Source organism: Ranitomeya imitator, chromosome 2 (genome assembly GCF_032444005.1).
Source record: "Ranitomeya imitator isolate aRanImi1 chromosome 2, aRanImi1.pri, whole genome shotgun sequence".
Classification (NCBI taxonomy): Eukaryota; Metazoa; Chordata; class Amphibia; order Anura; family Dendrobatidae; genus Ranitomeya; species Ranitomeya imitator.
The window spans coordinates 110,132,627-110,158,027 of NC_091283.1; the positions used below are offsets into that span (position 1 = coordinate 110,132,627).

Below are 25,401 nucleotides of genomic sequence, written 5' to 3' on the forward strand. Positions count from 1 at the left end.
GAACCTGTCAGCAGGATTGGGCACAGTAACCTACAGGCAGTGACAGGTTGGTGCCGTTATACTGATTAAAATGATACCTTGGTTGATGAAATCCATCTTGTGGTTGTTGTTTAATCTTTACTTTCAGTTTTGAGTTAATGATACGCTCGTGCTCCGGGGTGGCCTGTGGGGGTCTGCATGTGATGCTCTGATTAGGTATTCATACTGATGGCTTCTGACAGATCACTAATACCTCAGTGAACTGCCCCCTATTTTACATAAAGATAAAGATTAAACAACATCCACAAGACGGATTTCATCACCAGGTATCATTTTAATCAGTGTAACGGTGCCAACCTCACCATCTGTAGGTTACTGAGCACAATCCTGCTGACAGGATTTAAAGGGAACCTGTCACCCCCAAAATGGAAGGTGAGCTAAGCCCACCAGCATCAGGGGCTTATCTACAGCATTCTGTAATGTTGTAGATAAGCCCCCGATGTATCCTGAAAGATGAGAAAAAGACTTTAGATTATACTCACCCAGGGGCGGTCCCGCTGCGGTCCGGTCCGATGGGTGTCGCAGTCCGGTCTGGGGCCTCCCATCTTCTTACGATGAGGTCCGCTTCTTGTATTCACGCTCCAGCAGGCGCTGGGAAAGGTCAGAGAGGCCCGGCGCCTGCGCACTGCAGTACTTTGCTCTGCTCTCAACAGGGCAGACAAAGTACGCCTGCACCGGAGCCGCAGCGTGAAGACAAGAAGAGGACGTCATCCTATGAAGATGGGAAGCCCCGGATAGGACCACGACGCCCATCGGATCGGACCGCCCTCCTGCCCAGCAGAATTCTGTAGATAAGCCCCTGATGCCGGTGGGCTTAGCTCACCTTCCATTTTGGGGGTGACAGGTTCCCTTTAAGCTATAAGTCTGCAGTCTCTATGTGACTGCAGACTTGTGAATCCTTACATCGCGTGCACTACGCACTGTGAGGATTCTCCAGCTCCATGAGTGGCAGGCATATGACTACAAGTATGTGATTTGCATACATGCTGTCACATGCCAACTAAACATATGCGGCCTCGCTCAATGCAAGTGTATTTAGTGAGACTGGACACAGTCTAGTTGGAATGTGGCCGGAAAGTATGCAAATAGCATAAGGGGTTACCAGATTTTATCGTACGAGACCCTAAATTGATTTTAAAAAACTTATTTAATGGATTACATTTGTACATGCTTAAATGTACGCACGCCGATTGTGAGTGCCGGAAACAGCTGCAGCTGGGACCCGGGGGCGGCGGTGCCATGCGCGATGCGGCATTGGCGGCTGAGGTAGATAGTGAGCTATATTAACTGGGGGCTCAGCAGAGACATAGCACGCACAATTTTCTTCCCCTTCACAAAGCAAGAACGCGAAACGCGCGTCGGGGCTTCCCTGGAGACTGAGGACAGGTGGACTTTATGGGTATGTGTCGGGAATTATTAGTCTTTCATGCATTAGCACTTTGGACTTTGGCTAATAATGGTTAACTCTTTATGTATGCCTGCACGTAATCAGTAGACTATGGATATCTACCTCATCCCCATAGCCTGTGTTACTCTCTACCTCATTCTCTGATTTTTGTGCACTTTACTCGGGTATCATCCTTCCTCTTATTACTTATTTGCTTATTGTTACTCTTTTTAGCATGTGTGTACTCTCAATAAAATTTGTTAACCTTTTTATATTGTCTCTTTGAGTGGTGTGTTTCGATACTTTTGTATCTTTTGGGTCAGTGTTAGTTTTCCACACCCCCTATATGCTTCCTATGGGACTTCCTATCCTGGTGGAGGAACCCTTTGATTAGCATTATTATGTTTATGGACATTTTTGTTTATGCTTAAATGTATGTATGCATTTATTTATGTATGTAGTGGTACAGCCCTGAGGAAAGAGAAGGATTGGGCAGGTTAATATTGAAACGTTTGATGCCTTTATTCTCCAGGTAGATGGTGGGCGGCTAGAGAAGCCTGGCAAATGGCAAAATTCAGAGTTACCAAACTGCATTTTGGAGTGATATGAATTCTAGATGCAATCAAGACATGTTTTGAAATGCATAATAAAGGATTTGTGTGTAGGGAAACAAGGGGAATGTGTTTACACCTAAGAATTTATTTACTTTTTTAAATGTATGTGCATTTATGTAAATGTTGATAAATCTTGTAGTACTGATAGCTGCACAAGACCTAAAGCAAATTTGTCACAAGATTTCCCAATGCAAACTACATACATAATTACCGTAAATATGCCTCTTAGTTCTGATGAAACCAGTGTGCTTACTTTGAAAATCCTTTGAAACCTGAAGTTAAAATGAGCATTTTATGAATCCAGACACTAGTTTTAATGTTAGGCAGAGAAACCATTAAAAAGTATTATACAGCCAGTCTGACACTAATTTTCAAAGTAAGCAGGTCAGCCACATCAGGTCAAAAAGATCAGTTTAACAACATATTCATTTTGCATTGTTAAATACGATGACAGATCTGCTTTAATGTTACTATAGATGGGATCCAAATGTAGGAATTCCAGTTACATAGTAACATAGTTAGTAAGGCCGAAAAAAGACATTTGTCCATCCAGTTCAGCCTATATTCCATCATAATAAATACCCAGATCTACGTCCTTCTACAGAACCTAATAATTGTATGATACAATATTGTTCTGCTCCAGGAAGACATCCAGGCCTCTCTTGAACCCCTCGACTGAGTTCGCCATCACCACCTCCTCAGGCAAGCAATTCCAGATTCTCACTGCCCTAACAGTAAAGAATCCTCTTCTATGTTGGTGGAAAAACCTTCTCTCCTCCAGACGCAAAGAATGCCCCCTTGTGCCCGTCACCTTCCTTGGTATAAACAGATCCTCAGCGAGATATTTGTATTGTCCCCTTATATACTTATACATGGTTATTAGATCGCCCCTCAGTCGTCTTTTTTCTAGACTAAATAATCCTAATTTCGCTAATCTATCTGGGTATTGTAGTTCTCCCATCCCCTTTATTAATTTTGTTGCCCTCCTTTGTACTCTCTCTAGTTCCATTATATCCTTCCTGAGCACCGGTGCCCAAAACTGGACACAGTACTCCATGTGCGGTCCATGTGCAGTTGATCTTTAATTTGACACCCCACATATTGTAGTGTAAATCCGACTAATAGTGTAGCGATAAGTCACTCAGATAATGCATGTCAGCTTTAATACACTATTACTAAAAGGTTTCCATGTGAAGATTGAAACGGGAGCTACAATCACTGAGAGGTGTAGTAAGGCTAAGTGGGAAGTGAGCTGTTTTATAAGGGCAGATAGCTGCTGTAGCACCAATCCACCATATAGGAAGTCATAAGGGCATTTATAGAAATGGACAGACGAATTAACATGTGCATGAGACCAAAAGAATAAACTAACTTGTTGCAGCTCATTAAGAAAGAACATTAATAACTGAGGAAATGCGAAATGGGAAAAGGAGGAAACAAAGTTAGGACGATGCTACTGAGCTGTGTATAGCTGCCACGTGCAAAACATGTATTACTATAGTGGGAACCTTTGCTACAGTGGGAGCCAGACTGTAGGTCATGAATGAGATGGGTGTACAAATATTAAGAGAGGATGTCATTTTTCATGGTGGCCCTAATAAACTATAAACCTTAAATTCGTAATTTGTTTTCTGGAATCGTGCCAAGAAGACCATATGTTTAACTTTTAGCTATCTGGCCATCTTGTTTCCTTTTCTTTGACATGGATCTGAAGGCTGGTTTATTAAAGGAGAAAATAAAGTAGGAAATACACAAAATTTAATGCAGGAAATGCATGTATTTGTAAGGCTAACTTAACTCCAGACCTCCATCAATTTGTCTTCAGACATTGTGGATTTAAGTCCCCTCTAAAATAATGTTTACATAACTGAACGCTTGACGTATACTGAGAAGCATTATGCAAATATTTAAAAACCCACGTGAAGAATATAGATAAATTATATAAGTGGCCCTACATTCTCAGGCGTCAGTTATATACAGTTACAGATGGCAACCAACGTAACAGTGTGAGAAAAAAAGGAAAGTGTGTGTTTTTCCCTTACTTGTCAGGCCAGTTTTTTTAATCCTGAAACATTTCTCTTTACGCGGTAATAACTCTAGAATTCTTTTACATATCCCAGTGATTCCAAGATTGTTTTTTTTTTTCATTTTCGTGACACATGGTTCTTTATGGAAACAGTAAATTTAAGTCCGTATGATTTGCATTTAATTTTGAAAATATTTGAAAACATACAGTAATACACAAAATATTAATAAATAACATTGTCCTTATGTCTGCTTAAAGTTACCATCATTTTTTAAACATTTTTTGGAGGGTTAGGTTGAAAAAAGGCCAAGAATGCAAAAATTCGGCCGGGGTATGTAAACTTTTCAGCACAACTGTATTATATGGAGGGCTATGTGGCGGCCATTATACTATATGGAGGCCTATGTGGGGCTCATTACATTATATAGAGGGCTATATGGGACCATTATATTATATGGAGGGCTTTGTGGAGCCACAATATGATATGGATGGCTATGTGGAACCCACTATATTATATAGAGGGCTTTGTGGGGATCATTACATTATTACATTATATAGAGGACTTTATGGAGCCATTACATTATATGGAAAGCTATGTGGGGGCCATTATACTGTTTGGAGGGCTATATGGAGGCCATTATGTTGTTTGAAGGACTATGTGAGTGGCATTATACTGATTGGAGGGTTAAGTGGGGCAATTATACTATGTTTAGGGTTATATTACATTACATGATAGGCAATTTGGGACCCATTACATTATATTGAAGGCAATGTGGGGACCATTATACTGTTTAGAGGCTATGTGGATGCCATAATACTGTTTGGAGTGCTATGTGGGGGCCATTATAATGTTGGGAGGGCCAATTGGGGGCTTTAATACTGTTTGGAGGGTTATATTTGGGCCATAATAATGTTTGGAGGGCTATGTGGGGGCCATTGTACAGTGTAGAAGTTTGTTTGGGGTCCATCATATTGTGTGGAGGACTGTGTTAGTGTCACAATTAGAGCATTATATTGTGTTGTGGTCACCATGCTGTGTCAGGTGAGTACAGTACATCATACTGAGCATCTGGAGGGTGCTGTGTAAGAATTCACTATGTGGGTATCATACTGTGTTTAGGGGACACTTTTGTTGGCATCATACTATATAGGGAATCTAGGGCTTCAATAGGAGAAAAATTACCCCGTAAGGGCTGCAAATCTGTAAAATATGCTTATCTGTGCCTCAATAAATATTTTTTTTTTGGGGGGGGAGTAAGGTTAGGGTCTTCTGCTATGGGACACCATGGTTTATATGTGTGTCCCTGCTTGTAGGACCACCTGTCTCTGCAAATATTCCTGCAAGTCATTTGGGATATGTTCTTGCTAGCTTTGCACATCTAGAAGCTGAAACATTGCCCATTTTCTTTGAAAACTAGCTTTAGCTCAGTGAGATTGGATGGAGAGCATCTTTGAACAGCAAGTTTCACGTCTTTCCACAGATTCTCAATGGGATTTAGATCTGGACTGTGACTGGGCCATTCAATCAAATGAATATGCTTTGATCGAAATCATTCTATTGTAGCTCTGGCAGGATGTTTAGGGTCATTGTCCTGCTGGAAGGTGAACCTACACCCAAGTCTTCAGTCTTTTGCAGCCTGTAACAGGTTTTCCTCACTGATTGCCCTGTATTTATGTTTGACGGTATGGTGTATTCACGGTGATGTGCAGTGTTACGTTTCCACCACACATAGTGTTTTGCATTTACCACAAAAAGTTCTACTTTTGTCTGATCTGACCAGATCACGTTCTTCCACATACTAGCTGTGTCATCTACATGGCTTTGTGCAAACTGCAAACAGGACTTCTTATGGCTTGCTTTCAAAAATTGTTTTTTTCTTGCCACTCTTCCATAAAGGTCAGACTTGTGATGTATACGACTAAAATTTGTCCTGTGGACAGATTCTCCTACCTGAGCAGTCTATCTCTGGAGCTCCTCCAGAGCAACCATGTGCCTCTTGGATGCTTTTCTAATTAGTCCTTTTCTTGATTGAGATGTCAGTTTCGTTAGACGGCCACGTCTTCATAGATTTGCAGTTATACCATACTCCTTCCATTTTTGGATGATGGATTAAATAGTGATCCATGAGTTGTTCAGAGCTTGAGCTATATTTTTATAACCCACCCTTGCTTTACTCTTCTCCACACAGTTATCCCTGACCTGTCTGGCGTGTTCCTTGGTTTTCATCATACTGTTTAATCTCTGTTGTAAAAAAAAAAAAGAAAGAAAACAGCTGTAGTTATACTGAGAAAAAAATTACACACATGTGGACTCAATTTACCAATTATGTGACTTCTGGAGGCTATTGATTTGGATACAGGTCGGATGTGCAGTACCCACCTGTGCCCACTATGATGGAGCCAACCATGAATCCACCGTTTAACACTGCATTCACACATCAGTGTGTCCCGGCCGTGGGTGTCCCGACCCAAATTATCTCATATGCATATATGAGGCTCAGAACATTGGGTCAGAAGATCATAACAGAGTCCAATTGTAGTCAGATGTTGGTGCCTGGCATTTGCTCAGATGCTGCTGCCATAGAGCACTTTATGAAAAATATTTTATTGAGTCTTGAAGGCATTTGACTGTACTAATGATTGCTTTGTCATCTTAGGGCTTAGCTGTACCTTTTACACTATGGTCTAGCGCTGCGTGAGTTAGCTAGACATAATAAAAATGGGCCCATAAAACAGACATTACAAATGTTAACCACTTTAAAAAAAATATTTTGCATCGTCAACGATATCTGTGATCCCTGAATCTGATTTTCTTCTAAACACGCTACTTATTTATACCAGCTCACACTGCAGCCTTAGACCACCTGGACACTCGTCATATATTCTTTTTTTGGAGTTAATGCTACTCTTCTAAGGAATGTTTAGTCCTTTTCCTAGATCTTCCACATGTGATGAATCAGAATCCTCGAAGACTAAATGCCTGGACTGCAGAGTTTACTTTAAAATGTATATTATGTGTTTAAATATTTATGTAGCAATTATAGGCTTTTGCTGTGATTGTGAACTTTTAATACGTGAGCGTAGAGGATGAAATGCATCTGGACATGTGTATAATTAACCTAATGATGTAAAGGGGGGATTATTCAGAGATATATATAATATATATTTAGATTTCCAGTGCATAGCAGAGAATAAGGATGAAAGGGTGTTTAAGACCCTGATAAACACATGCAGATTTTTAGCCAAAAGTAGATGGTTTGACAATTTTATGCAGTACATGTACTTTACATTTACACTAGGATCACGCCATTTTATGAGACGAGGCGTGTATGTACGTGTGTAGTGTGTGTGTTATGTATGTGCATATATATATATATATATATTTACACACTATGCATGTGGATACATATCTCAATAGAGTGGTGTGAACCTAATATAAATGTGAACTCACATGTAAAGCGTCATGGATGAAATGGCGCTATAATAGTAAGTAATAATAATAACTACCAATGCAAAAATGTGGGTACAGATACAGACCTCTGGATTCACTGACATTCAGACCCCAAATTACCAATAGTACACATGGAGGCAGCACTTTCTTTAATAAATCTTAGAAAAATATTTATTTAATGCCATATTTGACATAGCAGAAGAGGTATATGGTTGCTTAATGTATCTGGGTTTCTTCCATACATGTGCCCGACTAGGAGTCTATGGGTACAGTTCTGAACAGTAAAGACTGCATAATCCTGCAGTGTAAAGTGACTGCCAATCATCTGAAGAACAAATGCTCGTTCGTTGGGTGAAATGATCTTTCGGTTTGTCCAAATGATCATCTTCTTAGCAGCACAAGTGAATAATAGGGGCGTAACTACCAAGGTCGCAGGGGTCGCAGCTGCAACAGGGGCCCAGAGTGCTTAGGGGCCCGCCCAGTCCAGCAAAGAAGCAGCCGGCTCCTGTCTGTGAAGTGAAGCGTGCACTGTCAGCAGGCACTGTTATTGGAGTAGTGAGCAGGAAGAGGAAGCCATGCTGCCTGGCCCTATGTTGTTGTGGTCGGTGTGGGGCGGTGCATGCTGTGTGCAGCAGGAACAGGAAGCTGAGGGCGGACCGTAACGAGCAGCCGAGCCGGTGACTGAAGGCGGGAGCATGCAGCGGGCAGATGTGCGGCAACCGATACACGGGGTCTCCTAGTCCCTGCTCGCTGTGTGAGGTGAGCCAGAGCTCGGTGAGTGTATGCACCGTGGAGACGTGTGGGACAGCTCTGCAGGGAGGCTGCTATACTTTGTACTGGGTGTACTCCTTGCATATTGTAGGGCAGTTGAAGGGTTCAGGTAGCAGTGCCATCGCCCTGTGTTGTTCTGTAGCCCACATCCCTACACTGACTATTTACAGTGGGCAACTAAAGTGTAGACAGCAGTTCCTTATGAACAGTACGGTCAGTGGGTAAATGTGTCTACCTCTTTTACAATGGTATGACCTAAATGTTAGATAAAGTAAAACATTGCCGGAAGCTAAGGGGGACCAAGCTTTCTTCTCTCTAGCCTCTGACATGTCCATACACAGGCACTAATACGTTAAACCTATAAAGAACCAGGAGTATATACTCTCATGGGCACAAGTTAGGTAATAAGTGAAGCCCAAATAATTTAAATATGGTATAAAAAAAACCTTTATTACACAAAGCTCACTCACAATAAACAACGGCTGTCTGCCAGAATACAAAATACATGACGAGAAATGAAAAGGGAAGAGAACAAAGTAAAATACAACAAAACAACCAATCAAGATGCCTCCATACTTGTTAGAGCCAAGAGCAAGTTAAAAAAAATTGTAACATGAGCACCCCTTAATCCTGGCCAGTTTATCTGTCAAGAGGGAGCCCACAACCGGCAGTTGCTGGTCTTAATACAAACAAGTATAACATTGCTAATTAGCCCAAACATAGCACGTGCAGCCGTGCTTACCCATGTGGGAAGGAGAGACCAAACCCCTACCTTCACACTTCCGCCAGTATGTACAGCCGTGTGTGTCCCAGTTTTTCTAACAGTCTTATCACACTTGTCTGCCATACTTCCTTGAGGTGGCACAGGAACCATAGTTGACGTGTTCTAGTATTGGACTACCATTTCCCAGCTCTGGAAATGCACAACTTATGGTTGGAGAATTGGCAGTATTACTTGTCAGGATGCGACTTTCCCCACCAGGTGATTGCAGGGTTTAGAGGGGCACACTTCCATTTATAAGGGGTCGTCCCTGTCAAGCTGGGTTTACAGGAGCTTATTGCCATAGACACACAAAGGGTGTGCGTTCGGATCGGGATACCCTCCGCGAGACTGGAGGTTGTGGTCTGTAGACTGTGAACTTCACTCTTGTGAACCCAGCATACAACTAATTCTATAATGGTGCATGTATTACTAACACAGATGACGTTTGATCGTGTCGCCATTTCTAACCTATATATTTTGGCATGGGGGGCCATTTGAAAGTTCGCACCAGGGCCCATAACTTTGTAGTTACACCACTGAATAACAGCCTATACGCACAGAACGGTTAATTACTGTGCGCATTGTAGGTGGCGTCAGCCATTAAAACAGGCTACGAAAATATCACCGACCGGCTAACATGTTTCTGATTGGTGGCTGTTTAAGGTCACACATCAGCAGGTGTAAGTGCACCGTAAATGTTTGTTTTTTTTTAACCACCTTCTGGTTTTCTGTTGATCAGTCTGGTATTTTTGGAAGAAGACCAGTCAGGTCTGCAGCACTATTTACTCCTGAACAACGTGGTTTATTATTATCTGCTTGAAAGCCCCATCTCTAGTATGGACAGAGTCCTATAGCTGTCATATGTACATTGTATTAGAGCACACTTCATTTTTCATCTACACCAGAAGATAAGCCCTACACCCAATAAAAGTAATCCAGATGTAAACCTGTCAACCGTATGCCAAAAATTCTCATGTCGGCATAGCTGATGTGAATGTGGTGTGAACAGAACCAAATACAAAGCAAATCGTGTTGCTGAAATCACATGAGCTGCCGTCATGACCAGGTCATCATCAGAAGACCTTGCTTTACTGAGCAATCTAGTGATGTGATGAAATGATGACAACGGCTAACCTTTTGTCAAATATTCATTGTACCTGAACATGATGTTAGTGGTCCTGCTGTGGATTATTAGAGTTACTGCAATTAATATTCAGGTGTTTTAAGCCCTTAACCCCTTTCCATCACGGACTATTTTAGTTTTTGCATGTTTCTTTTGTTTTGATAAAAGAGGGTCCAGCGTCCGTACTGTGTGCAGGATACAGACGTGGTGCCGCACTTAGGGTTTAAGCAGCACTCGCTCTGGCCAAGCATGCTGTGTCAATTAGAGTTCTGGAACTGCTCAGTATGCAAATTTAGAGGGGTGTAACGGTGACCTAAGCTCTTGGCCACACCAAGAGTGTACCAAAGCATTTGCATCTGGAATCTAAAGTGTTTTCAAGCTAATTAGAATTAAATGTGTACTTCTAATATGGTGTTTATAGATGCTAAGTCTCCTATATAACAGGGTGGTCTTTTTTTTTAGTTTAGCTTGCATTTTGGAGGTGACAGAACATACTAAAAAAGCATACCAAATTTTTTTTAAGTAGTTTTATTTTATCCTAACTCAAAAATGTTTCCATAACGTGTCAGTTTATACCATCAGTGTTTCATCAGTGATTTTCTGATTTGCTTTAAAAAATGGTGCAAAGTTTTCCTATTTTTTTGATGTGCATTGAACAGCAAGGTGGATTGCTGCTGAGGGGAAAGAGAAAAAAAGAAAAAAAAAATCTTTGAATCTTCAGCTTAGCGAGTGTGAACGAGCTGAGTGTGTCCTGAGCGTAAGTGTGAACGGCGGTAAGTGTGTGACTTGTGATTCAGTGACTTTGGATTCAGGGAGGAATTACTGAATTGCTGTCTGTGTTTTATTGATACTTTGCATTTATTTTTTATTTAACGTTTCTGTCTGGTGCAATCCCCATTAGGAAATGTGCTCCACTATTGTTAATGCCATCCAGTGCGCGTCTTGCCACATGTATGCAGTCCTTGAGCAGCCGGTCGAGGGTGCATACTGCTGTGCGAGATGTGAGCACGTTGTGCATTTGGAAGCTCAGATTCTGAATCTAAATGTGCAGCTGGCAACACTGAGATCCATAGACAATATGGAGAGGAGTCTTTCACTGAGCAGACGCTCAATGGGATAGATGAGGCGGGGGATGGTGGGATGGAGCTGCAGGACGATGAAGTAGCAAGCTGGGTGACAGTTAGAAGGCCGGGAAGAGGGAAGAGTGCCAGGGAGGCTAGTCCGGATCTGGCACACCCCAATACGTTTGCTAAGTTGGCGGATGAGGGGGGTGCCAGTACAGGAGTAGCACTGCTGCAGCCAGGCATGTCCTCTAAAAGCCGGAGGAGTGACTGCTCCAGTAAGGAAGGAAATAGGAGAGCAGGACAGGCCAAAGAGGTGCTGGTAGTGGAGGACTCAATTATTAGGGGAACAGATAGGGCAATCTGTCACAATGACAGGGATCGTCGAACAGTGTGCTGCCTTCCTGGCGCTCGAGTCCGACACATTTCTGATCGGGTGGACAGATTACTGAGAGGGGCTGGTGAGGACCCAGCGGTCATGGTGCACATTGACACAAATGACAAAGTTAGAGGTAGGTGGAAGGTCCTTAAGAACGATTTCAGGGAATTAGGCTGCAAGCTGAAAGCAAGGACCTCCAACGTGGTACTTTCCAAAATACTGCCTGTACCACGTGCCACGCCAGAGAGGCAATAGGAGATTAGGGAGGTTAATAAGTGGCTCAAGAATTGGTGTAGGAAGGAGAGGTTTGGGTACCTGCAGAACTGGGCAGATTTCTCAGTTGGCTAAAGCTTCTACGCTAGGGACGGGCTGCACCTCAATGGGGAGGGTGCCGCTGTGCTGGGGTAGAAAATGGCTAGAAGGTTGGAGGAGTGTTTAAACTAGGGAATGGGGGGAGGGTATTCATTTTATAGGAGGGGAAGATAGTGCAGATAGAGACCTAGGCACAAACAAGGAAGTTGGGGGTGGCGGTGGCATGGGGGGTGGGGTTAGAACAGTTAATAGTTTAAGAAAGAATAGAGGTGCAGAGAGATACATAAAATGTATGTATACTAATGCCAGAAGCCTCGCCAACAAAATGGACGAATTAGAATTAATGGTGTTGGAGCATAATTATGACATGGTGGGGATATCTGAGACATGGCTGGGTGAGAGCCATGACTGGGCTGTTAACTTGCAGGGTTATAGTCTGTTCAGAAATGACCGCATGGATAGGCGAGGGGGAGGGGTGTGTCTATATGTAAAATCGTCCTTAAAACCCATCCGGCGTGATAATATAGGTAAATCTAATGAAAATGTAGAATCCCTGTGGGTGGAGATAAGGGGAGGGGGGAAAAATTATACATTACTGATAGGGGTTTGTTATAAGTCTCCAAAAATAATGGAAGCAACAGAGAATATTCTCATAAAGCAAATAGATGAAGCTGCGACTCAAGGAGAAGTCATTATTATGGGGGACTTCAACTACCCTGAAATATATTGGGGAACAGAAACCTGCAGTTACAGCAAAGGTAATCGGTTTTTGACAACTATGAGAGACAATTACCTTTCACAATTGGTTCAGGACCCAACAAGAAGGGGGACACTGCTAGACCTAATATTAACCAACAGGCCAGACCGCATATCAAATATAAGGGTTGGGGGTCACTTGGGAATAGTGATCACAAAATAATAAGTTTTCATGTATCCTTTAATAAGATGTGTAGTAGAGGGGTTCCAACGGATGAGAGATGATCTTGGTGCAATTAACTGGGACGATATCCTGAGACATAAATATACACAAAGAAAATGGGAGACGTTTATTAGCATCCTGGATAGGACCTGTGCACAGTATATACCGTATGGGAATAAACATACTAGCAATAGGAGGAAACCAATATGGCTAAATAGAGCTGTAAGGGGCGCAATAAGTGACAAAAAGAAAGTATCTAGAGAATTAAAGGAAGTAGGTAGTGATGAGGCATTAAATAAATACAAAAAATTAAATAAATTCTGTAAAAAGAAAATCAAGGCAGCTAAGATTGAGATAGAGAGACTCATTGCCAGAGAGAGTAAAAATAATCCCAAAATATTCTTTAACTACGTAAATAGTAAGAAACTAAAAAATGATAGTGTTAAGCTACCTTCACACTGAACGATATCGCTAGCGATCCGTGACGTTGCAGCTTCCTGGCTAGCGATATCGTTGAGTTTGACAGGCAGCAGCGATCTGGATCCTGCTGTGCCATCGTTGGTCAGAGCAGTCCAGAACTTTATTTCGTCGCTGGACCTCCTGCAGACATCGCTGAATCGGCGTGTGTGATGCCGATTCAGCGATGTCTTCACTGGTAACCAGGGTAAACATCAGGTTACTAAGCGCAGGGCCGCGCTTAGTAACCCAATGTTTACCCTGGTTACCAGCGTAAACGTAAAAAACAAACAAACACTACATACTTACATTCCGGTGTCTGTCCTCCGGCGCTCTGCTTCTCTGCACTGTGAGCGCCGGCCAGCCGGAAAGCAGAGCACAGTGGTGACGTCACCGCTGTGCTTTCCGGGTGGCGCTCACAGTCAGTGCAGAGAAGCAGAACGCCGGGGGACAGACACCGGAATGTAAGTATGTAGTGTTTTTTTTTTTTTTTTTTTACGTTTACGCTGGTAACCAGGGTAAACATCGGGTTACTAAGCGTGGCCCTGCGCTTAGTAACCCGATGTTTACCCTGGTTACCAGGGGACCGGCATCGTTGGTCGCTTAGAGCTGTCTGTGTGACAGCTCTCCGCGACCAAACAGCGACGCTGCAGCGATCAGGATCGTTGTCTGGATCGCTGCAGCGTCGCTTAATGTGACGGTACCTTTAGCCCCCTTAAAAATGGTCTGGGTGAAATGGTGGATGAGGATGAGGAAAAGCCAATATGCTAAATGACTTTTTTCATCAGTATTTACACAAGAAAATTCCATGGCAGACAATATGATCAGTGATAACAAAAAATTCCGCATTAAGTGTCACCTGCTTAACTCAGCAGGAAGTGCGTCGGCGTCTAAAAATCACTAAAATTGACAAATCTCCGGGCCCGGATGGGATACACCCCCGAGTACTGCAGGAATTAAGTACAGTCATTGATAGACCATTATTTTTAATCTTTAAAGAGTCCATAATAATGGTCTGTACCCCAGGACTGGCGTATAGCAAATGTGGTGCCAATATTCAAAAAGGGGACAAAAACTGAAGTCGGAAATTATAGGCCAGTAACCTCTACTGTGGGTAAAATCCTGGAGGGCATTCTAAGGAATGCTATACTGGAGTTTCTTAAGAGGAAAACCTCATGACCCAATACCAACATGGGTTTACTAGGCACCATTCCTGTCAGACTAATCTGATCAATTTCTATGAAGAGGTAAGTTCCAGACTGGACCAAGGGAACCCAGTGGACGTAGTTTATATGGATTTTTCAAAAGCTTTTGATACGATGCCACACAAAAGGTTGATACATAAAATAAGAAGAATGGGGATAGGGGAAATATGTGTAAGTGGGTTAAGAGCTGGCTCAGGGATAGGAGACAAAGGGTGGTTATTAATGGAGCACACTCGGACTGGGTCACGGTTAGCAGTGGGGTACCACAGGGGTCAGTATTTGGCCCTCTTCTTTTTAACATATTAAAGATCTTGTAGGGGGCATACAGAGTGGAATTTCAATATTTGCAGATGACACTAATCTCTGCAGGGTAATCAATACAGAGGAGGACAATTTTATATTACAGGATGATTTATGTAAACTAGAAGCTTGGGCTGATAAATGGCAAATGAGCTTTAATGGGGATAAATGTAAGGTCATGCACTTGGGTAGAAGTAATAAGATGTATAACTATGTGCTTAATTCTAAAACTCTGGGCAAAACCGTCAATGAAAAAGACCTGGGAGTATGGGTGGATGACAAACTCACATTTAGTGGCCAGTGTCAGGCAGCTGCTACAAAGGCAAATAAAATAATGGGATGCATTAAAAGAGGCATAGATGCTCATGAGGAGAACATAATTTTACCTCTAAACAAGTCACTAGTTCGACCACACTTAGAATACTGTGTACAGTTCTGGTCTCTCCGGTATATAAGAAAGACATAGCTGAACTGGAGCGGGTGCAGAGAAGAGCGACCAAGGTTATTAGAGGACTGGGGGGTCTGCAATACCAATATAGGTTATTACACTTGGGGCTATTTAGTTTGGAAAAACGAAGGCTAAGGGGTGATCTTATGTTAATGTATAAATATATGAGGGGACAGTACAAAGACCTTTCTGATGATCTTTTTAATCATAGACCTGATACAGGGACAAGGGGGCATCCTCTACGTCTGGAGGAGAGAAGGTTTAAGCATAATAACAGACGCGGATTCTTTACTGTAAGAGCAGTGAGACTATGTAACTCTCTGCCATATGATGTTGTAATGAGTGATTCATTACTTAAATTTAAGAGGGGACTGGATACCTTTCTTAAAAACTATAATGTTAAAGGTTATATATACTAGATTCCTTGATAGGGCATTAATCCAGGGAACTAGTCTGATTGCCATATGTGGAGTCGGGAAGGAATTATTTTTCCCCAATGTGGAGGTTACTCTTTGCCACATGTTTTTTTTTTGCCTTCCTCTGGATCATCATGTTAGGGCATGTTAGGTTAGGCTATGGGTTGAACTAGATGGACTTAAAGTCTCCCTTCAACCTTAATAACTATGTTACTATGTTACTATACCAGTGTGGGGAATCTTTTTTTCTGCCAGGGGCCATTTGGATATTTATAACATTACTCAGGGTCCGTACAAAATTATCAACTTGAAATGTATTCTGTTATATTTGGTCAAACATTTTATTACCGTAACCAGTGGCGTAGGAAGGGGGGTGCGGGGGGGGGGTGGCGTTCCGCCCCGGGCGGCACAATGCGGGGAACGGGCATCTAGCCCTGCTGGCACAAGCATCTTTTCAGTCAGTGCAGGGCCAGGCAGTGCAGGCACATCGGGGTTAACAACGCAGCCAGCGTGACATTGTTTATGGGCGGAGAGTTCTCCTGCTCTGCTCTCCCGCCCCTCGCTGGCTGCTGAACTTATCAGGACAGGCAGATTCCGGAGGAGCTCCTTGCCGCCCTGAGGTATTCTGACAGTCTGGGTGACCTGTGGCGGCCACAGCTGATATACTGTATATTATATACTTCAGCAGCCGCCCAGGCCCCCAGCACCTGTCCTGTATATGTATATACTGTATCTGTACAGCCTGCATGACAGTATATATAATATATATACAGGACAGTTGCTGGGGGCCTGGGCGGCTGCTGAAGTATATACACTGCACTGTACCACTGCCCTGTATATATACACTGCACAGTACCACTGCCCTGTATATATACACTGCTCAGTACTACTGCCCTGTATATATACACTGCTCAGTACCACTGCCCTGTATATATACACTGCACAGTACCACTGCCCTGTATATATACACTGCACAGTACCACTGCCCTGTATATATACACTGCTCAGTACCACTGCCCTGTATATATACACTGCTCAGTACCACTGCCCTGTATATATACACTGCACAGTACCACTCCTCCTGTCCTGTATATATACACTGCACAGTACCACTGCCCTGTATATATACACTGCACAGTACCACTGCCCTGTATATATACACTGCACAGTACCACTGCCCTGTATATATACACTGCACAGTACCACTGCCCTGTATATATACACTGCACAGTACCACTGCCCTGTATATATACACTGCACAGGACCACTGCCCTGTATATATACACTGCACAGTACCACTGCCCTGTATATATACACTGCACAGGACCACTGCCCTGTATATATACACTGCACAGTACCACTGCCCTGTATATATACACTGCACAGTACCACTGCCCTGTATATATACACTGCACAGTACCACTGCCCTGTATATATACACTGCACAGTACCACTTCTCCTGTCCTGTATATATACACTGCACAGTACTGCTCCTCCTGTCCTGTATATACAGTTAGGGCCAGAAATATTTGGACAGTGACACAATTTTCGCGAGTTGGGCTCTGCATGCCACCACATTGGATTTGAAATGAAACCTCTACAACAGAATTCAAGTGCAGATTGTAACGTTTAATTTGAAGGGTTGAACAAAAATATCTGATAGAAAATGTAGGAATTGTACACATTTCTTTACAAACACTCCACATTTTAGGAGGTCAAAAGTAATTGGACAAATAAACATAACCCAAACAAAATATTTTTATTTTCAATATTTTGTTGCAAATCCTTTGAAGGCAATCACTGCCTTAAGTCTGGAACCCATGGACATCACCAAACGCTGGGTTTCCTCCTTCTTAATGCTTTGCCAGGCCTTTACAGCCGCAGCCTTCAGGTCATGCTTGTTTGTGGGTCTTTCCGTCTTAAGTCTGGATTTGAGCAAGTGAAATGCATGCTCAATTGGGTTTAGATCTGGAGATTGACTTGGCCATTGCAGAATGTTCCACTTTTTGGCACTCATGAACTCCTGGGTAGCTTTGTATGTATGCTTGGGGTCATTGTCCATCTGTACTATGAAGCGCCGTCCAATCAACTTTGCAGCATTTGGCTGAATCTGGGCTGAAAGTATATCCCGGTACACTTCAGAATTCATCCGGCTACTCTTGTCTGCTCTTATGTCATCAATAAACACAAGTGACCCAGTGCCATTGAAAGCCATGCATGCCCATGCCATCACGTTGCCTCCACCATGTTTTACAGAGGATGTGGTGTGCCTTGGATCATGTGCCGTTCCCTTTCTTCTCCAAACTTTTTTCTTCCCATCATTCTGGTACAGGTTGATCTTTGTCTCATCTGTCCATAGAATACTTTTCCAGAACTGAGCTGGCTTCTTGAGGTGTTTTTCTGCAAATTTAACTCTGGCCTGTCTATTTTTGGTATTGATGAATGGTTTGCATCTAGATGTGAACCCTTTGTATTTACTGTCATGGAGTCTTCTCTTTACTGTTGACTTAGAGACAGATACACCTACTTCACTGAGAGTGTTCTGGACTTCAGTTGATGTTGTGAACGGGTTCTTCTTCACCAAATTAAGTATGCGGCAATCATCCACCACTGTTGTCATCCGTGGACGCCCAGGCCTTTTTGAGTTCCCAAGCTCACCAGTCAATTCCTTTTTTCTCAGAATGTACCCAACTGTTGATTTTGCTACTCCAAGCATGTCTGCTATCTCTCTGATGGATTTTTTCTTTTTTTTCAGCCTCAGGATGTTCTGCTTCACCTCAATTGAGAGTTCCTTTGACCGCATGTTGTCTGCTCACAGCAACAGCTTCCAAATGCAAAACCACACACCTGGAATCCACCCCTGACCTTTTAACTACTTCATTGATTACAGGTTAACGAGGGAGACGCCTTCAGAGTTAATTGCAGCCCTTAGAGTCCATTGTCCAATTACTTTTGGTCCCTTGAAAAAGAGGACGCTATGCATTACAGAGCTATGATTCCTAAACCCTTTCTCCGATTTGGATTTGGAAACTATCATATTGCAGCTGGGAGTGTGCACTTTCAGCCCATATTATATATATAATTGTATTTCTGAACATGTTTTTGTAAACAGCTAAAATAACAAAACTTGTGTCACTGTCCAAATATTTCTGGCCCTAACTGTATACACTGCACAGTACCGCTCCTCCTGTCCTGTATTTACACTGCACAGTACCACTCCTCCTGTCCTGTATATACACTGCACCGTACCACTCCTCCTGTCCTGTATATATACACTGCACAGTACCACTCCTCCTGTCCTGTATATATACTCTGCACAGTACCGCTCCTCCTGTCCTGTATATACACACTGCACAGTACCACTCCTCCTGTATATATACACTGCACAGTACCGCTCCTCCTGTCCTGTATATACACACTGCACAGTACCACTCCTCCTGTATATATACACACCACAGTACCACTCCTCCTGTCCTGTATATATACACTGCACAGTACCACTCCTCCTGTCCTGTATATATACACTGCACAGTACCACTCCTCCTGTCCTGTATATACACACTGCACAGTACCACTCCTCCTGCCCTGTATATACACACTGCACAGTACCGCTCCTCCTGTATATATACACTGCACAGTACCACTCCTCCTGTATATATACACTGCACAGTACCACTCCTCCTGTATATACTGCACAGTACCACTCCTCCTGTCCTGTATATACACACTGCACAGTACCACCCCTCCTGTCCTGTATACATACACTGCACAGTACCCCTCCTCCTGTATATATACACTGCACAGTACCACTCCTCCTGTCCTGTATATATACACTGCACAGTACCACTCCTCCTGTCCTGTATATACACACTGCACAGTACCACTCCTCCTGCCCTGTATATACACACTGCACAGTACCGCTCCTCCTGTATATATACACTGCACAGTACCACTCCTTCTGTATATATACACTGCACAGTACCACTCCTCCTGTATATATACACTGCACAGTACCACTCCTCCTGTCCTGTATATATACACTGCACAGTACTGCTCCTCCTGTCCTGTATATATACACTGCACAGTACCGCTCCTCCTGTCCTGTATATACACACTGCACAGTACCACTCCTCCTGTCCTGTATATATACACTGCACAGTACCACTCCTTCTGTATATATACACTGCACAGTACCACTCCTCCTGTATATATACACTGCACAGTACCACTCCTCCTGTCCTGTATATATACACTGCACAGTACTGCTCCTCCTGCCCTGTATATATACACTGCACAGTACCGCTCCTCCTGTCCTGTATATACACACTGCACAGTACCACTCCTCCTGCCCTGTATATATACACTGCACAGTACTGCTCCTCCTGTCCTGTATATATACACTGCACAGTACCATCACCCCCCTGTATATATACACTGCACAGTACCATCACTCCCCTGTATATATACAATGCACAGTACCACTCCCCTCTATATATACTCCGCACAGTACCTCTCCCCTGTATATATACTCCGCACAGTACCACTCCTCCTATCCTGTATATATACTCCGCACAGTACCACTCCTCCTATCCTGTATATATACACTGCACAGTACCGCTCCTCCTGCCCTGTATATATACACTGCACAGTACCATCACTCCCCTGTATATATACACTGCACAGTACCATCACTCCCCTGTATATATACAATGCACAGTACCACTCCCCTCTATATATACTCCGCACAGTACCACTCCTCCTATCCTGGATATATACACTGCACAGTACCGCTCCTCCTGCCCTGTATATATACACTGCACAGTACCATCACTCCCCTGTATATATACACTGCACAGTACCATCACTCCCCTGTATATATACAATGCACAGTACCTCTCCCCTCTATATATACTCCGCACAGTACCTCTCCCCTGTATATATACTCCGCACAGTACCACTCCTCCTATCCTGTATATATACTCCGCACAGTACCACTCCTCCTATCCTGTATATATACATCGCACAGCACCACTCCTCCTGTCCTGTATATATACACTGTAGAATTTGCAATAGCTATCACTCATGTTAGAAGTGAAATCTGGCATTGTACTATACCTAGATTTCTCTGCCGTATCTGGGCATCATGAATCGTGGTATGTGTTAAAGGGGGGGGGGGTGGACCCACTGAGACTCTTTTGCCCGGGACCCTCAAAAACCTGGAGCCAGCCCTGGGGGTGGGTCACCGGGCCGCGGCCGGCGCTGCAGCTGTTTAACGCTATTGACGCGCCCGCATGTCAATAGTTAACAGCCGCCAGCCAATCGGAGGCTGGCAGCTGACGTCAGTCCCAGTGTGCATGTCGCCGGCGTCAGACATCATTGTCAGTCGCCGGCGAGTGCACGTTTCAGCTGCGTGGAGAGAGCAGGAGCGCGGTCAGGTAAGCAGAACTTGTTTTTCTTGCAGTCCCGATCATGTGATGGTAACATTCACCGGCGAAACAATTTAACTTCTCCATCTGAGGTCTTATTCCTGCTGTGGGGGGGGGGGGGGGCGCCAAGCTCGGGAACAGCCCCGGGCGGCAAAAGCTCTAGCTACGCCTCTGACCGTAACTCACCCCTAATGTGATGGCTGTAGCTGCTTGTCTTTGATGTCACGATGTTAGGTGGCATCGATGATGAAGCTACTCGCAACTGCTTTTCTAGATTTGCGTCTGGTGAGCAGTCACCTCTTTGCAATACATTTTGAAAAGAACTCATAGCAGTAAGTCTTTCCGAAGACAGACGCATGTTGCACAGCACGTCTCCTCACAGTGGGAAATTCATCCATGTTCATGAAACAGTTCTAGAATTCAAGCAGTGAGGGGTCTGCAGTATACATCACGTAGGAGACACAGACACTGCTCTATATACATCAAATAGAAGACAGACTACTATATATTCATCACATAGCAGACACTGGGGCTGTAGCATATACACCACATTAGAGACACTGAGACTGAAGAATATACATTACACAGGAGACACTGGGGCTGGATAAAATACATTACACAGGAGACGCTGGGACTTGCGCATATACATTACACAAGAGACGCTGGGACTGGAGAATATACATGACACAGGAGATGCTGGGACTTGCGCATATACATTACACAAGAGACGCTGGGACTTGTGCATATACATTACACAGGAGACGCTGGGGCTGGAGCATATACATGACACAGGAGACACTGGGACTTGCGCATATACATTACACAAGAGACGCTGGGACTGGAGCATATACACCTCAGGAGTGTATGAGACACATAACAGGAGACGCTGGGGCATATACATTACAGGAAACACTGCAGCACATTCATCGCATGAGGAGCTGGGGGCATATACTGTTGTGAGTTCTGTTTTTGGGCTCCCTCTGGTGGTTACTGATGGTACTGGGTGACTTGTCTTTCCTGGGTTTCTGGGTTCCACCTGATCCATCAGCATATGGGAGTTTCCTATTTAACCTGGCTTTGCTGGCATTTCCTCGCCGGTTATCAATGTATCCAGTGTGTCTTGTTACCTCTGCTCCCTGCTCCTAGAACCTTCTGGTCAAGCTAAGTTTGGATTTTCCTGTTTTGGTGTTTTGCTTTATTTGGTTTTTAGTCCAGCCTGCAGATATGTGATTCTTGCTGCTGGTTGCTCTAGTGGGCTGAAATTGCTCCTCATGTACCATGAGTTGGCACATGAGTTCAAGTAATTTCAGGATGGTTTTTTGAAGGGTTTTTCGCTGACCGCGCAGTTCACTTTTGTATCCTCTGCTATCTAGCTTTAGCGGGCCTCATTTTGCTGAAACTGTTTTCATACTGCGTATGTGCTTTCCTCTCATTTCACCGTCATTATATGTGGGGGGCTGCTATTTCTGTGGGGGATTTCTCTGGAGGCAAGAGAGGTCTGTGTTTCTACTAATAGGGGAAGTTAGATCTTCGGCTGGAGCGAGACGTCTAGGATCATCGTAGGCACGTTCCCCGGCTACTTTTATTTGTGTGTTAGGTTCAGGGTCGCGGTCAGCTCAGGTTCCATCGCCCTAGAGCTTGTTTGTATCTGTGCTTGTCCTTTGGTGATCCCCTGCCATTGGGATCATGACAGTATAACCGGCCCACAAAGTGTTAATTGTATTGGCTGAAGTAGGAGGATAAGTAGTCTGAGGAAGTTTTTTTTTTTTTTTTTCCTTCTCTTTCCCTCAGAGTTTGCTGCCTAGCCTTATTGCAGCCTGGCTACTTCCTCCTCCTCTTAATCTTTGAATGGCTCTGATCCCAGCTGTTTATCATGGACGTCCAGAGTTTGGCTTCCAGCCTGAATAATCTTGCCACTAAGGTTCAAAATATACAGGATTTTGTTGTACATGCTCCTATGTCTGAACCTAGAATTCCTGTCCCAGAGTTTTTTTCTGGAGATAGATCTCGTTTTCTGAATTTTAGGAACAATTGCAAGTTGTTTCTTTCTCTGAAATCTCGCTCCTCTGGAGACCCTGCTCAGCAAGTCAAGATAATTATATCTTTCCTGCGGGGTGACCCTCAGGATTGGGCATTTGCATTGGCACCAAGGGACCCTGCGTTGCTTAATGCGGATGCGTTTTTTCTGGCATTGGGTTTGCTCTATGAGGAACCTAACCAAGAGATTCAGGCTGAAAAAGCTTTGTTGGCCCTCTCTCAGGGGCAAGATGAAGCAGAAATTTATTGTCAAAAATTTCGGAAGTGGTCGGTGCTTACTCAGTGGAATGAGTGCGCTCTGGCTGCAAAGTTCAGAGATGGCCTTTCTGAGGCCATTAAAGATGTTATGGTGGGGTTCCCTGCGCCTGCTGGTCTGAATGAGTCTATGACTATGGCTGTTCAGATTGATCGGCGTTTACGGGAGCGCAAACCTGTGCATCATTTGGCGGTGTCGTCTGAACCGTCACCTGAGATAATGCAATGTGATAGAATTCAGTCCAGAAGTGAACGGCAAAAGTATAGGCGGAAAAAAGGGTTGTGCTTTTATTGTGGTGATTCAGCTCATGTTATATCAGCATGCTCTAAACGCACAAAAAAGGTTGATAAGTCTGTTGCCATTAGTACTTTACAGTCTAAGTTCATTCTGTCTGTGACTCTGATTTGTTCATTATCATCCATTTCCGTCGATGCCTATGTGGATTCAGGCGCTGCCCTGAGTCTTATGGATTGGTCATTTGCCAATCGCTGTGGGTTTAGTCTGGAGCCTCTGGAAGTCCCTATTCCTTTGAAGGGAATTGACTCTACACCTTTGGCTATGAATAAACCTCAGTACTGGACACAAGTGACCATGCGTATGACTCCCGTTCATCAGGAGGTGATTCGCTTCCTGGTACTGTATAATTTGCATGATGTTCTAGTACTTGGTCTGCCATGGTTACAAACTCATAATCCAGTCCTTGACTGGAAAAAAATGTCTGTGTTAAGCTGGGGTTGTCAGGGGGTTCATGATGATGCACCTCCGATTTCTATCGCTTCATCTACTCCTTCTGAGATTCCTGTGTTTTTGTCTGACTATCGGGATGTTTTTGAGGAGCCTAAGCTCAGTTCGCTTCCTCCTCACAGGGATTGCGATTGTGCTATAAATTTAATTCCAGGCAGTAAATTTCCTAAAGGTCGTTTGTTCAATCTGTCAGTGCCAGAGCATACTGCTATGCGGGATTATGTTAAGGAGTCCTTGGAAAAGGGACATATTCGTCCATCTTTGTCCCCTTTGGGAGCAGGTTTTTTTTTCGAGGCCAAAAAAGATGGTTCCTTGAGGCCTTGTATAGATTACCGTCTTTTGAATAAGATTACAGTCAAATATCAGTATCCTTTGCCATTGTTGACTGATTTGTTCGCTCGCATTAAGGGGGCTAAATGGTTCACTAAGATTGATCTTCGGGGTGCGTATAATCTTATACGAATAAAGCAAGGTGATGAGTGGAAAACCGCATTTAATACGCCTGAGGGCCATTTTGAGTATTTGGTAATGCCTTTTGGACTTTCTAATGCTCCTTCAGTCTTCCAGTCCTTTATGCACGATATTTTCCGTGAATATCTGGATAAATTTATGATTGTGTATTTGGATGATATTTTGGTTTTTTCTGATGACTGGGAGTCTCATGTTCAGCAGGTCAGGAAGGTGTTTCAGGTCCTGCGGGCCAATTCCTTGTTTGTAAAAGGCTCAAAGTGTCTCTTTGGAGTCCAGAAGATTTCTTTCTTGGGGTATATTTTTTCCCCTTCTACTATTGAGATGGATCCCGTCAAGGTTCAGGCTATTTGTGACTGGACGCAGCCTACATCTCTTAAGAGTCTACAGAAGTTCTTGGGCTTTGCTAATTTCTATCGTCGTTTTATAACTAATTTTTCTAGTGTTGTTAAGCCTTTGACGGATTTGACTAAGAAGGGTGCTGATGTTGCTGATTGGTCTCCTGCGGCTGTGGAGGCCTTTCAGGAACTTAAGCGCCGGTTTTCTTCTGCTCCTGAGTTGCGTCAGCCAGATGTTTCGCTCCCTTTTCAGGTTGAGGTTGATGCTTCCGAGATTGGAGCGGGGGCGGTTTTGTCACAGAGAAGCTCCGATGGCTCAGTGATGAAGCCATGCGCGTTTTTTTCTAGAAAGTTTTCGCCGGCTGAGCGGAATTATGATGTTGGTAATCGGGAACTTTTGGCCATGAAGTGGGCATTTGAGGAGTGGCGTCATTGGCTAGAGGGTGCTAGACATCGTGTGGT

General features: G+C 43.6%; 1 protein-coding gene across 2 annotated transcripts in view; it reads left to right on the forward strand.

Moving 5' to 3' along the window:
- The window catches only part of COL4A6 (collagen type IV alpha 6 chain), a 362,338-nt gene that overhangs the window by 210,573 nt on the left and 126,364 nt on the right, over positions 1-25,401 (forward strand). The gene's annotated exons all lie outside the window — the stretch shown is intronic.